The 13,005-nt window shown below is 43.1% G+C and overlaps 1 long non-coding RNA gene across 2 annotated transcripts in view; it reads left to right on the plus strand.

The window, feature by feature from the left end:
* LOC109453526 (uncharacterized) overlaps positions 1–11,437 on the plus strand; it is a 125,938-nt gene extending 114,501 nt beyond the window's left edge. For both annotated transcript variants that reach the window (XR_012496672.1, XR_012496682.1), the window contains one exon: positions 10,342–11,437. This is a non-coding gene — a long non-coding RNA (uncharacterized LOC109453526). The remainder of the gene's footprint in view (positions 1–10,341) is intronic.
* The last annotated feature ends 1,568 nt before the right edge of the window (positions 11,438–13,005 follow it).

A 13,005-nucleotide genomic window follows, 5' to 3' on the forward strand; every position in this document is an offset into this window, starting at 1 on the left:
CTTGCTCTGAGAATTTCTTTAGGACATGTTTCAAGGTGTGGAATTGTTGAGGCAAAACTTTTTGTTCCTTGATAATTGTTCTCAAGTGTCTCTTTCTGGGCACATGTTGTATATCTCCAATTAGCTTGTGAGCTATGGGGTCAATTCTTAGATCTTAAAACAAAAAATAGCAAATAGGAATCAGGTCCAACCCCGGGATAAGTAGAGATGTAGAGTGGCAAGTGGAACGTGAGAAGAAACATTCCATTTCTGTGTGACTATAGGAATACAAGCAGGGAAATCTGTGCCACTCATTTGCTATTTTTATAGCCCACCCACAAGAAGATCTGCTGGCATTACTTGTTGAGCATGTGGAGAATCCAAAACACAATTGTTCAAAAGAAAAAGAAATTAACTCCAGAAAGAATCCAACAGCTAATGGGTTGTGACTCATGCATACACTGTTTACAGGGTAGAGAGGGCATAATCTTATCCGATTTGAACACTTTTTTCTAATCTGCAATCATATTAAGTCATAAAATCTCCAGTGTCCAAATAGCTGTAGAGAAGCACAGAAGGAATTGAGCTCTAGAGGTAGATTCATGCTTTTTTCCTCTTATTTTGACAAATTTTAAACTTTAGAAAAGTTGCAAGAATAATACAATTAACACCTTTCTATCCTTCAGCAAGAATCACTGTTACCATTTTATCATCTATCTCTGTTTGTCCATATATTATCATTTGAACGTTTCCCTATAAATCTGTAGCCCGCCTTTCCTAAGAACAAGAGCATTCTCACCAGTAATCACAGTTTTCACATTAATACAATGCTATAATCTAATATATAGTCCATATTCAAATGTCTAGAACAGCGTTCCACAAACTTTTCCTATAGAGAACCAGATAGTAAATAGCTTTGGCTTTGAGGTCAGACTCTGTGGCAATTACTCAACTCTGCTGTAGTAGGACAGCAGCAGCCTCAGACCATCCATAGCACAAGTGCATGTGGTGGGGTCCCAATAAAACTTTATTTACGAAAACAGAGGGTGGGCTGGTCTAGACTCTTTCTCGCTCTTTTTTTAAAGAACTGGTGCAAGATCATATTTGTGAGTTACTCACTCTCACAGTTCACAGTATATTATATCAATCTTGGTTTTGAAAGGTTTTGCCACAGATTGCCATGGACTGGATTACTCAATTACATATCATTCTACCTCTTACACTTTTTCATTTCCATGAATCCAGTTCCTACAGATCCACCTCTGAACTCTGTTTTTGAAAAACATCAATACCTGCCATCAATATTGCATAGCTTTACTTTCCTTCAATGTTCTTTTTAAAACATTGTGGTAAAATATACATAAAACGGAACATTTAAACCATTTTTAAGTATACAGTTCGGTGGCATTTTGTTGTGCAATCATCACCTCCATCCATCTCCAGAAAAATTACATCTCTCTCATTTGAAACTCTGTACCCATTAAAATCTTAACTCTTCATTCTCCCCTCTCCCCCCAGCCCCTGGCAACCACCGTTCTACTTTCTGTCTGTGTGAATTTGACTACTCTACGTGCCTCTTATAAGTGGAATCATATACTGTTTGCCCTTTTATGTCTGGCTTATTCACTTAGCATAATGTCTTCGAGGTTCATCTGTATTGTAGCATGTGTCAGAATTTCCTTCCTTTTTAAGACTAAATACTATTCCATTGTATGTATGTACCACACTTCGTTTATGGACACTTGGGTTACTTCCACCTTTGGCTATTATGAATAATGCTGCTATGAACATGAATTCTAGACTCATTCTTAAAGCAGTAATTTTCTGTCTAGGGGCTAGAAGTGGGGATAGGGACTAACAACAGATATGGACCAAAAGCGTCACATTTAGCATGATAGTGGGACATGAACTCAATAGGACAGATGGAGGCGAACAATCCAGTCCTCTCCCCCTTCACTCCCTTCCTTCAAGGCTTCAGCATCTCTTGCCTGGATGTTGCAATAGCCTCATGTCCTTGCTTCTAGATGTGTCCTTCCCTGCACTGCTACTGGAGGGACTGTCTAACATGCACAACTGATCACATCGCTCTCCTGCTGGCCGCTTTGCCATGGCTCCCGATGTCCTACGAGACAACGTCTAAAAGTCTTAGTCTGGCATATCAGGTCCTCGGTATCCCAGCTCTTACCTGTCTCCCCATCCTTACCTCCTGCGATGTCCAGCCTCTCACTTCATATTTCAGCCAAACTGGGCTGCTTCTGACCTTCTCCTTTTTCCAAAATAAATAAAAACAATAAATTATGCTGTTTGCTGTCCCTATGCTGTTGCTCACTGTGTTTTCTTCCCTCTGCCTGAAACGTTTTCCCTCCCTGTTTGTGGCTGGGTTATACACACTCATCCCGCAAGATCAGACTTCAGCAGTAATGTTTCCTGGAATCCTACCCCAGACATGCCCCGTTCCTTCTCCCTGCAGTCTGTGTGCCGCAGAGTGCCCTGTAGTTATCCCTGTCCTAGCATTTTGTTGAAATTATCTCTGTAAGTTTGTCTCCCCAAGTGCTTTAACCTCCTAAAGGGTAGGGACCATGCTTTAGTCATTTTTCCAAGCCCAGTGCCCAACTGAATGCCAGATATCTCGTAGTGCCTAATAAATGTTTTTCGAATTGAACAAAGACACAGGTTTTTAGAAATGCATACTGAGCTCTTTGTGAGCTGTTCCAGTGCATCTGATCAGCTTCATTTCCTGATATTCCAGTCTCTCTTTCCCCAAGTGTGCCAACCACACCTAATTCCAATGCTTTCCTAAATAGGCAATGAACTCCCATGCCTCTGGGCCAATGCTCATTACCAGCTCTTTCTCTCTGGAAGTCCTTACACTTCCCTTGCCAAGGTATTCCTATTTATCCTTCAACACCCAGCCTAAATGTCTTCTACTCTGAAAAGCTGACTCTGAGGTCCCTGATTCTTCCAGACAGAAGGCATCTTCTGCTCACCATAGCATGGACTAGGCTTATTATAGAAAATATGACAACATTACATTGCAAGTGACTTATGTATCTGTCTTTTTCCATAGACTTCTCTTTGAGTTGAAGGACCCTATCTTATTTCATCTTTGTATTTCCAAAGCCTAGCATAGTGCCAGGCACATGATAGGTGTTTAATAAATATTAGATAAATAAATAGATGAATGAATAGTCACAGATATTTGATAACCATAGTCTGAGTGGGCACAAAGAGAGTCTGAATCAGTTTATTTTTGCACCAGGATAATATGGCCTAACTCAGTGTTTAGAGCTCAGATGCTTAAAGCATTATCTCTCCCCCAATATAGCCATTTGTATTTGAGGCTTTATATATATCCCCGTCGCTCCATGAATTTACATGGGATGAGGGGCCTACCCCTCAGCTTCACAAAGGAGAAATAGACATAAAACTATGACTGATAGCATGCAGAGTCCCAGATCAAAGTTTGAGGGAGAGGACAGGGCTTTTGGTAGTAAGTTCACCACAGGGAAGGCAGAGTCTGAAGAGGTGAGCTGGACTCAGTACCAGGGTCTGTATCTTTGCCGGGAAGTGCTGATCCAGGGAAAGATACTAGCAACTCGTTGAGGCAGCCACCTATTGTCATGGGCTCTGGGGAAATAGCTGCAAACATGGCAACTGAAAGAGCTGTGACATTGAGTCGAAATGCTGTGATGTTTGGGGCCCAGGCAGTGGTGCTGTGGCTCTTCCCTGGAGATTCACAGGAAAGAGCACCTCCACTCTTACCACCAGGAATAACACTGGCCTGGAAAAATTGTCAAAGGCCTACCCTGGGTCTGGTGAAGGTGGATGGCTCTGTGTTGGCGGAGGTGGTCACAGGGAGACATGGGGATCTGTGGACACAGGGCTTGGTCATAGCCTATGGCAGGGCTGCTGAGACTTTCAGCCATGAGTTCGGCGAGGGTGGACTCTGGCTCCCGGTCAATGGAAAGCTGCCCGAGCAGGTGCCAGAGTGGGCCGGTGACCATGGTATCAGGGATGGAGGGCTCTGTTTTGGGTTTCTGCAGCCACTGCAAGGGGATGATAATGAAGACTACCTCCTAAACACATGAAAGTAGCTCTGGAGAAGTTCTGGAATACCTAGAGAGCGCTACTCTGGAAAAGACTGGAATTCTTGCTAGATGCAATGTGGGTGTAAAGCCCTTGTAGTGTAGGCCTAATTATAAATATGACTTCTCTTATTTTTGTAGGTTGATGAAACTAGGGGCACCGTGATTATATAGATAAATGCAAGCTTTTAACTGTTTAAGTGAAAAGATGCAACTACGGGGAGGAAATTACCCTCCATGATGGACAGGTCCAGGGGCTGCTCATCAACCTGGACCTTCTCACATGGAGCGTGGTAGTAGATTACCCTGTTTTCTTGTTGTAGGTTGCTTATGCTTGCTCCTGCAATGCAGTTTGTAGAGGGCATTACATTCAGTTTCTCAGTCTGATGGGCCCTGATCTCCCTCTTCCTGATCCAGGAAGTCTTGAAACATCACTCCCCTCTCCTCCACCCAGGACCCTCAGCTCAGTGGTCGGCCAGACCCTCCACTAGCCTCTTCTCTCACCATCAGCTTTGCCCAGAGATCTCCTTCCTGCCATCCATTCCCCTCACACTAGGAGCCCTGTGAACTTGAACTGTAATAAGGTTGAACCACAGACCAAAGTCTAAATGTCTTGACCACAAAATAGCATAAATTGTTGGCTTCGCTCCTTCGGACGTGGTGGGCATGACTTCCTTCACCATATTTAAGATCTGATGGAATTAATCTCTGAGGCATGTGTTGAAGGAGACAGAAACAGAATGGACCAGAGATCTAATCAACTGTTTTTCTCCCCAATTTCCAGGATTTTTGCAACAAATCATGTGCAACAACTTTAAAAAAAGAGGGAAGGAAGAAAGGGAGGGAGAGAGGGAGGGAAGGAGGAAGGGAGAGAGGAGGAATGGACATTTCCTTTTGTCTTCTATTGTGGGAGTTATTTCATTTGTAGGGAAGTGAGTTATTGTAAACCTCAAGCTTGCACTTGGGAATCTGAGCTTCTGGCAATCTTTGGGCTCTCCCCATAAAGAGCTGAAAGGAGCTGCAACTAGAAACAATCTCATCAACCAGTGAATGCTGGGACTGAATGAATTGAAAAGGATGCCTTTCTGCTTTAATTTTTTTCTCCACCCCCAACTTCACATTTAAGGGGGAAAAAAGCATTTTTTTATTTTTTTGAGACTATACCAGACTAATTAATAGAACAGGATAATTCTGGGTACAAGGCTCTACAAAATAGGAGAGTATAATGAGAGGCATTTGAATGGATGTCATTGTCTTTTACAAAGCTTGCTTTTGTCTCATTGTTTTCACCTAAGACTTCTTGCAAAACAATGGGCTTTGAAAAGTGCAAGATATGCTGCTTAACTCTTGAGGAGCTGACAGACATCACACCTTTTCCAGGAGGATTGTGACTGGGGCTTCAATCATCCCCCACCCCCACCCCCCTTTCTCTGCTGTAGGTGCGACAATTAGAGAGAACTGTTAGCTGACTATCCCACACCCAGTTCCAATCCTGTCAGAAGGAACTAAAAATATCCTGTGGTCAAACTATAGAGATTCCTGCTTCTAATAAGCTTAGGCTGAGAGTAGCGAGGGGGAGGTAATATTACCCACAGAAACAACAGCGAGACTACATAAAACCACTGCGTGAAATTTCCTTCAACTGAAAAGTCTGAGACCTTCTTGTGATACTACACCTTGGGTGAAACAAACAAAAAGGGGCCATTTTTAAATATAGCCAGCTTTTGCACGCTATATTTAGTCATGTTTCTACTTAGCAAAAATATCAGAATGCATTTTGGCAGCAATTTTTACTGTGCTGTTTTCTGTTTTGTTTTCTCTCATTTCCCCATATTTAAAGTTCTGGTGACACATGCATTAAGGAATATAATCAGAAAACCTGAGGAACTCTTCTTGGGTCATGTGGTTATTCACTTAAAAAATTATTGACCACCTGAATCAGGGGTTGTTCCAAGCCTCTGTTTCTAATCAGTTTTCAATATTGCCTTTTGTTCTTGGAGCTCTCTAGGATATCCCCACATTGTAGGGAAAAAAGGTGACTGCATTCTAACATGTATATGCATTACAAGGGGGAGTATATGAAACAAAATGGAGGTCATCAAAGTACCTGTTTTGTAGGGCTCTTGTGAACTTTGATTGTGTTGATACAGAGGTGTGATCAAAAGATACACTGAATGTTTATTTAAATTAAAAAAATTTATTATAGTAAAAGACACATTGCCATTAATCCCCCTCAAAATACTCCCCCTCACTTCAAACACACTTATCCCATCATTCTTGCCACCTTCTGAAGCAGTTCTGGAAGTCCTCTTTTATAAGTGTCTTTATTTCATCCTCCATCATGACAATGCTCCATGTCACACATCGCTTCCGGTATGGCAATTTCTGTCAAATAAAAATATTATGGTGTGGACACATAATTCACCGGATCTGGCACCATGTGACCTCTGGCTCTTCCTCAAAGTCAAAATGACCATGAAAGGAAAACGTTTTGAATCAATTCAGGATATTGAGGCAGCCACGACAGCGCAACTAAAGACACTCACGAAAAGAGAACTACCAGGACTGCTTCAGAAAGTGGCAAGAATGATGAGATAAGAGTGTTAGAAGTGAGGGGGAGTATTTTGAGAGGGATTAATGGCAATGTGTTTTTTACTGTAATAATTTTTTTACATTTAAACATTCACTGTATTTTTTTGTGTCATAACTTGTATATGCACAACATTTAATCAGATTCTGGCACAAGGTGAGTGCTCAGTAAACGTTGCTATCTTTATTAGTAGTAGTATTTGCATATCATACACGCAAATATCTTTGTATATGATATAGGAAAGGGACATGAGGACTAAGGCAGCAGAGGGAACTAAGATCCCAAGCCCTGCTACCTACGTGCTCAGGCACTGAACTCAGGCAGACATTAATCAGTGACACACAGCAATCTCTCTGAATGATTAGAGATTCCACAAGGACCATCCCTGCAGTTAAGTCCAGAGCTTAAACACAAACACTTAAATTAAACACAGTTTGTGCTTTACAAGAGTTAAAAACCAACCTGCCCTATTTTTGCATCTCTTTTCCCCTCCCCCACCAATGAATTTTCCATGGAAGCAGAAAACACATATAAACCCTAGCCTGGGGGATGGAAGGGGGTCTCTCTTCCACTAGCGATTAGAGACCGCCACTCTGTCTATGCGGTGGCCTTTGTTTTCTTACTTTCTCTCTGCCAGCTAAACTTACTTTTACTTCAAACTCTGTATTGGCTCCCATTTGAATTCTTTCCTATGTGAAGCCAAGGACCCGCTTTGCTTTTCCTGTAACATGGACACATATACACTTTATGTCATAAGGCATAAATATGAAATAATAGTCTTTGTCTTTTCGCATCAAAATACCCAATAATAACATAACCGGATAAGTTCAAACGGAAGCAAGAGCTGCTTTTTTCCTTTCCCATTGTGGTAAAAGAAGCGCAACACAAAGTTTATCGTTTTAACCATTTTTAAGTGTACGATTCAGTGGCATTAGGTATATGAACACTGTTGTATAACTATCTCCAGAACACTTTTATCTTCCCAAACTGAAATTCTGCAGCCATTGAACACTAATTCCACGTCCTCCCTCTTCTCCTGCCAGCCCCTGGCAAACACTGCTCTACGTCTGCATGAATCTGACCACGCTAAGTACTTCCTGTAAGTGGAATCATGCACTGTTTGTCCTCTTATGTCTGGCTTGTTTCACTTGACATAACGTCTTCAAGGTACATCCATGTTGCAGCGTGTGTCAGAATTTAATTCTTTTTTGAGGCTGAATAAGGAGCCTTCATTTTAAAATTGAAGTATTTTAGGAAGACCATATGGCTATAGCTCACACAGGCAATTATTTCCAATCCCCTCTTCTCTCCTAGACCACACTGTATAAATATTCTAACGAGATCTAATAACATGAGGTCCCGGTGGTCTCCTTTCTCCAGGAATGGCTTTGCCCTTGAACTTGGGCTCTGCAATCAGATGGACAGATGTACATTAGCATCTGCATGCTGCCGCTTAAGAAATTTATTGTTTTGGTCATACAATTAGGTTAAGCCATATGATATTGCCGAGATTTGATAATTTTCATGTACAAAAATGGCAGTTTCGTATGGCTCGACCTAGTTCTTTACCTCTTTGCTACCCAGTAATCTTAGGTAAAACATAAAGTTAAAAATAGGGCTTGCCTCACAGGGTTGCTGTGAGAATTGAATGACACAATGTGAGTATTTAGTCTGAGCTCGGCCAAGAGGGCATGGAGGTTTGGAACTGTTGTGGGAGCTGTATGTCGCCGCCTCCTCTGGGGAAAGTAGCCTCTCCCCGCACAAGTCCAGGCTTTCAGGCCAGGCTGCCCACCTCTTCCGCCACCTCGCCTGCACCTGATGGATTACACCTTCATCATCAGCTCAAGGGCATGAGAGTCCATCCGGAATGAGAACAATTTTTCTGACACTTCATTTTAGAGGGCATGGAACAGTGAACAAGATAAATACTATTCCCTGTTTTCATGGAGTTAATGTTCCAGTCAGGGAGGAAGAACATAAGAAAAATATGGTATCTTAGGAAAACTAAAGTACAGGAGGGGGATATGACGTCTCAGGTGACACTTGAGATGAAAGAGGAAACAGTGCGACCTGGAGCAGGTCCCAGGGTGACCTTCCTCCCAGCCTATCCCTGCATTGCTTCCCGTCTTCCTTCCCTCCCTTCTTTCTCTTTTGCTTTCTTCCACTTTGGATCCTGGGCAGCCCTCTTGACTTACTTGAAATTGCTTTTCAAGGAGGCTGCGTGCTGACTCTGCAGGTTCCCTGAATGAGGAATTCCAAGAACAGCTCCCCCTCCCGGGGCCTGTCTGTCATGGGAAGCTGCCTCAGCCACCCTGGCACAGTGTCTGTTATTAATTGGTCTATTGTGGGCTTTACTAGAGATCTCTCTGCATTTCACCCTTTCATGACTCAAAAGTCTCCAAACATCTCCTATCCCAGGCCTTCCATCTCCTGGCCAAGCAAGTCCCTTTCATGGTTCTCAGGGAATTAATGACATGACCATACCATGAGCAAAACTGCAATACTTCATCTGAGCTGTTTCCCAGTCTCTAGCCAGGCCTGATGTAGGCCAATCGGGGTAATTTATGGGATGGGTTTTCCGCCTTTCCTCCCACAATGTACATGAGAGTCTCCAGGACCTCAAAACTATTTTATAAAACACACAGACATGATCACAAAAGCTGACCTGTTAAAATATGTATATTTCAACGCTGCTTTTTGAAATATATATCAATGGTTTGTTCTTTTTCATTTTAAAGCTTTTTCCTTTCCCTTATTATTCCCCAGGCAGAGAAATGTGTCTGTGGGCCTGTGGGGAGGGTGGGTGCGGGAGCTGACTGCGCTGTGCTCCCTGCCCTGTGGACGTGTAGGTTGTTCTTGGATTTGAGACGAGCTATGGTGAGTGGTGGCCCTGGCCCTCGTGACGCTTGCTGCCTCTGAGCTTCACCACTGACTCAAACTTTTGCTCAGAAAGTGCTGCCTCATTCCTCCCTCATGGCTGCTCAATCAGGAAAATATTATTTTCAGATGTTTTAAATTTGTGCAGTGAGAAACATCTGTCCTGACATATGGAGCACAATGGGAGCTAGTTAAGGCCAAAGTGGAAACCAGAAATGGGAGCTCTCTTTTTTTCCGTTTTTGAAGTCAGACCCTGTAGGCCAGATTTCCCCAACCCGCAGTCTAAGCCATGCTCTGCATTAGAGAACATGAGCATCAGAGAGAAACTGCACAGAAAGGCAACTGCAAGCCCCTCTCTCGCGTCCGCAATGCACCCGATTAGGAGAGCCGCTGTGGAGCTGCTGTAACCCCATCTGGAAATCAAGTCACAGACAACCTTGCCAATGCCCCAAAGTCATGGGCACCATGACACAGAATGTTCAGCTATATCGATCTGCACCTCAGATAGCTGCACTAAAGCTGTCCACGTGAAAATCTGATTGGTGTCATTTTAACCATTAGTTTTTAAAATAAAGCCTTTAGACTTATAGTAGTGACAGTATTGGACTTTCACATTTAATCTGAGAAAGAAATGAAAGAGACTAGAATATGAAAATGGCTTTTGCTTATCGTCCCTGACTTACTCAGCAGGTACCTTGTTGGTGAGCAATCCAGAGCTGGGCTCTGTGGAGCAAAGATGTGGAATACCATGTCCTGCTCATAAGAAAAGCTTCCACTCCACCTTACTCATCCCTTGGCTTTTTCTTTCAGGACCTCTTGGTTTCATTTATTGAGCTGCACCACATACCGGGCATCTTGCAATGAGCTCTCATAGAAAAGGAGGAGACAGGTAGAAAACAGGTAACTGCCTTCCATGAGCGAAGACCTATGCTGGAGCTAACTGGGGGATGCTACGGGAGCTCAGTGGAGGTCATACAGACAGAACATATGGTCAGAGACGGCCTCCCAGACGTCACGGCGCTTGAGTTACTACATCTGTGACGTTCACCTGAAGTGTATTCACCCCCAGTTTGTTCAGGTGGTGATGCTTGGCTCTGTCCCCATGATTCTGTGTTGGCAGCTGAACTGACATCAGACTTGCCTTCCCTGGAGCCTGTGGGCAGTGGAGCCATGGGCTTCGCGTCTGGTCCCTGCCCTCGCCAACAGAAAGCTCAGTCTCCGGGCTCTGCCCAAATGGAACAGCCCACTGAGTTCCTGCTTCCAGTCTCAGATGCAAGTATCTCTACTCTCCCCTTGCTTGCAGAGCAAAGACACCTGATGGATCATAAGTCCGAGTAATGGCTGCTCTTCCCCAGCTCCAGGCACCAGCTCAGCCCCTTTCAGGTTGTTCAAGTGTCCTTTTGTTCTCCTTTCCACTAGAGGGGACCACTCAGAATCTTAACATGACCGAGTTATCATAGAAAAACATTCTTATGGAATATCAAAGGGAGGCTGTTGCTCCAAAGGGAGTGGTGGGGAAAGATGCCATAGGAATGATGAGCGAGCCAGATGGAGGAGGATTCTTGAGCCCTAGACAGTGGACAATAGGAAGCCATTGCTGTGCTTATCCATGGAGCTCCCATGATGAGAAAATGGAGTTGTAAGAAAATAGCTCAATGAGGGATGCAGGATGGATTGGATAAAGAAAAAGACTGAAGGCAGGCAGACAAACCAGGACAGTAGTGCAGTAGTTCAATTTTAGTGTAATAAGTTTTGGCCTTGGAACAGGAAAAACATGTGAAGCAAAGGAAGAAGTGGAAACACTTGGAGGGGGATGGGAGAGCGTGTAACAGAGGAAAACAGCAATCAATGGTGCTGAGTTCAGGAGACAACTGATCTGATTTAGTACAGATGAAGGGGTTGATGTTAGAGAGCTGCAGTAACACAAGTTTAATTATTACTTTAAAGCCCTGTGCGTAAAATCATGGCTGTCCACTGAGTACGATCAGATGCTTTAACATTGGGCATCTGTCTTTCCTGTTCTTCACATCTTTTGTTTCCCTGGCCTTGGACTGGTCCTGGCCTCGCTGTCCTCAGACGAGCATACTTACTCTCCATCAGTGCTTTGTAACAGGCACGAAGGGCTTGGGCCCAGGAACAGGTAGACAAGCAAAAGCAGATTATAACCTGGAGACAAGGCTTGCACTTTGAATGGTCTTGGTTTTATGTATTTTAGTAAAGCATGTGGCTTTGTTTTATACTGCAGAGCTTGAAGGGACGATTTTTCAAATCCCCAACTCCTCTTCTTTGTAAAGTGGAATCAAATACAAAATAATTACAGGTTGAATTATGGAAAAAGTAGTGCTGAAGTCTGAATTCACCCAAAGCTTGTCTTGAACAGTCAGATTATTTCGTCCTTGTGTTGGTATCTATAATCAGGACTTTCCAGCCCCCAAATCAGACAGCATTGGAGTTTCCAACATTTCCTCATTCTGAAACAGCAAGAGGGATTCTTGATGCTCTCTAGGCCATTTCAGGTTTCTTTCCTGACATACCTCAGACAAGGCTTTTTCTCAGCACCGCCTTGGCTCCTCCAAGACCTCTAGCTCCAGCTTCATTTGGAAAGGTAAAGCTCCTAAAGGCCAGTCCTCTTTCAGAGCACAGGCCACTGGACAGAGTGCTTTAGGTATCACCTTACGTTTGGAACGCTTACAAGCTCTCAAGTGGAAAACTCAGATCAGGCTCAGAGAACCAGCCAGGTGTTGATAGCCAACAACTTCTCTGTGGAATTTCTATCTGTTCTTTACTGCTAGACCAGCATGAAGTCAGTGCTGGAAAAAAAACAAGCTTGATATCTTTGCTGCTTTTTCAGTTTCTGTTTGGGGCACTGGTGCTGTGTTAATCAAAGGCTCGTGGGAAACATAACATCTGGTACTGCTACTCAGAGCAGAAGAACTACCATTGAATAGAACACGGAGGGCTCCTTGTAAATGCTGTAAGTTGTATTGTTAGGTTAGTGTAAAGTTACAAAAATAAAACACCTAAGTCTGTTTCCTCACACATTCAGAGTTAATATCCATCCTGTGGAGATGGAAAAATTGAGGAGGAAGATGGGGAAAGGCAATGAATGTTCAGCCGGAATAAGAAATAGGACAGACTACTATGAATAAGCTGGTGCTTTTTTCTCTGTAGACCTTATTCGGGTTAATCTTATATTTAATGCTTTTAATGTTAAATTATAGGTAAATGACCATTTGAAAACGTTTATTGGATAGGATTTTCATTTAAGGTGACAGAATGAAACAATTTGAACACATACTCTTATTGCTCTATATTAACATAATGAATCTGAGATGTTCGGTCAACTCCTTTGAAAAAAGAGAATGGAAAAAAGGGAAGGAGACAAAAGCAACATTCCAAGAGGCAGAATTAAAACAGAGAACTCCCTTCACCTGGTCAGTTATTTCAGGGCAAGAGATAAGGCTCCTTATTAAG

Source organism: Rhinolophus sinicus, linkage group LG05, assembly GCF_036562045.2.
Source record: "Rhinolophus sinicus isolate RSC01 linkage group LG05, ASM3656204v1, whole genome shotgun sequence".
NCBI lineage: Eukaryota > Metazoa > Chordata > Mammalia > Chiroptera > Rhinolophidae > Rhinolophus > Rhinolophus sinicus.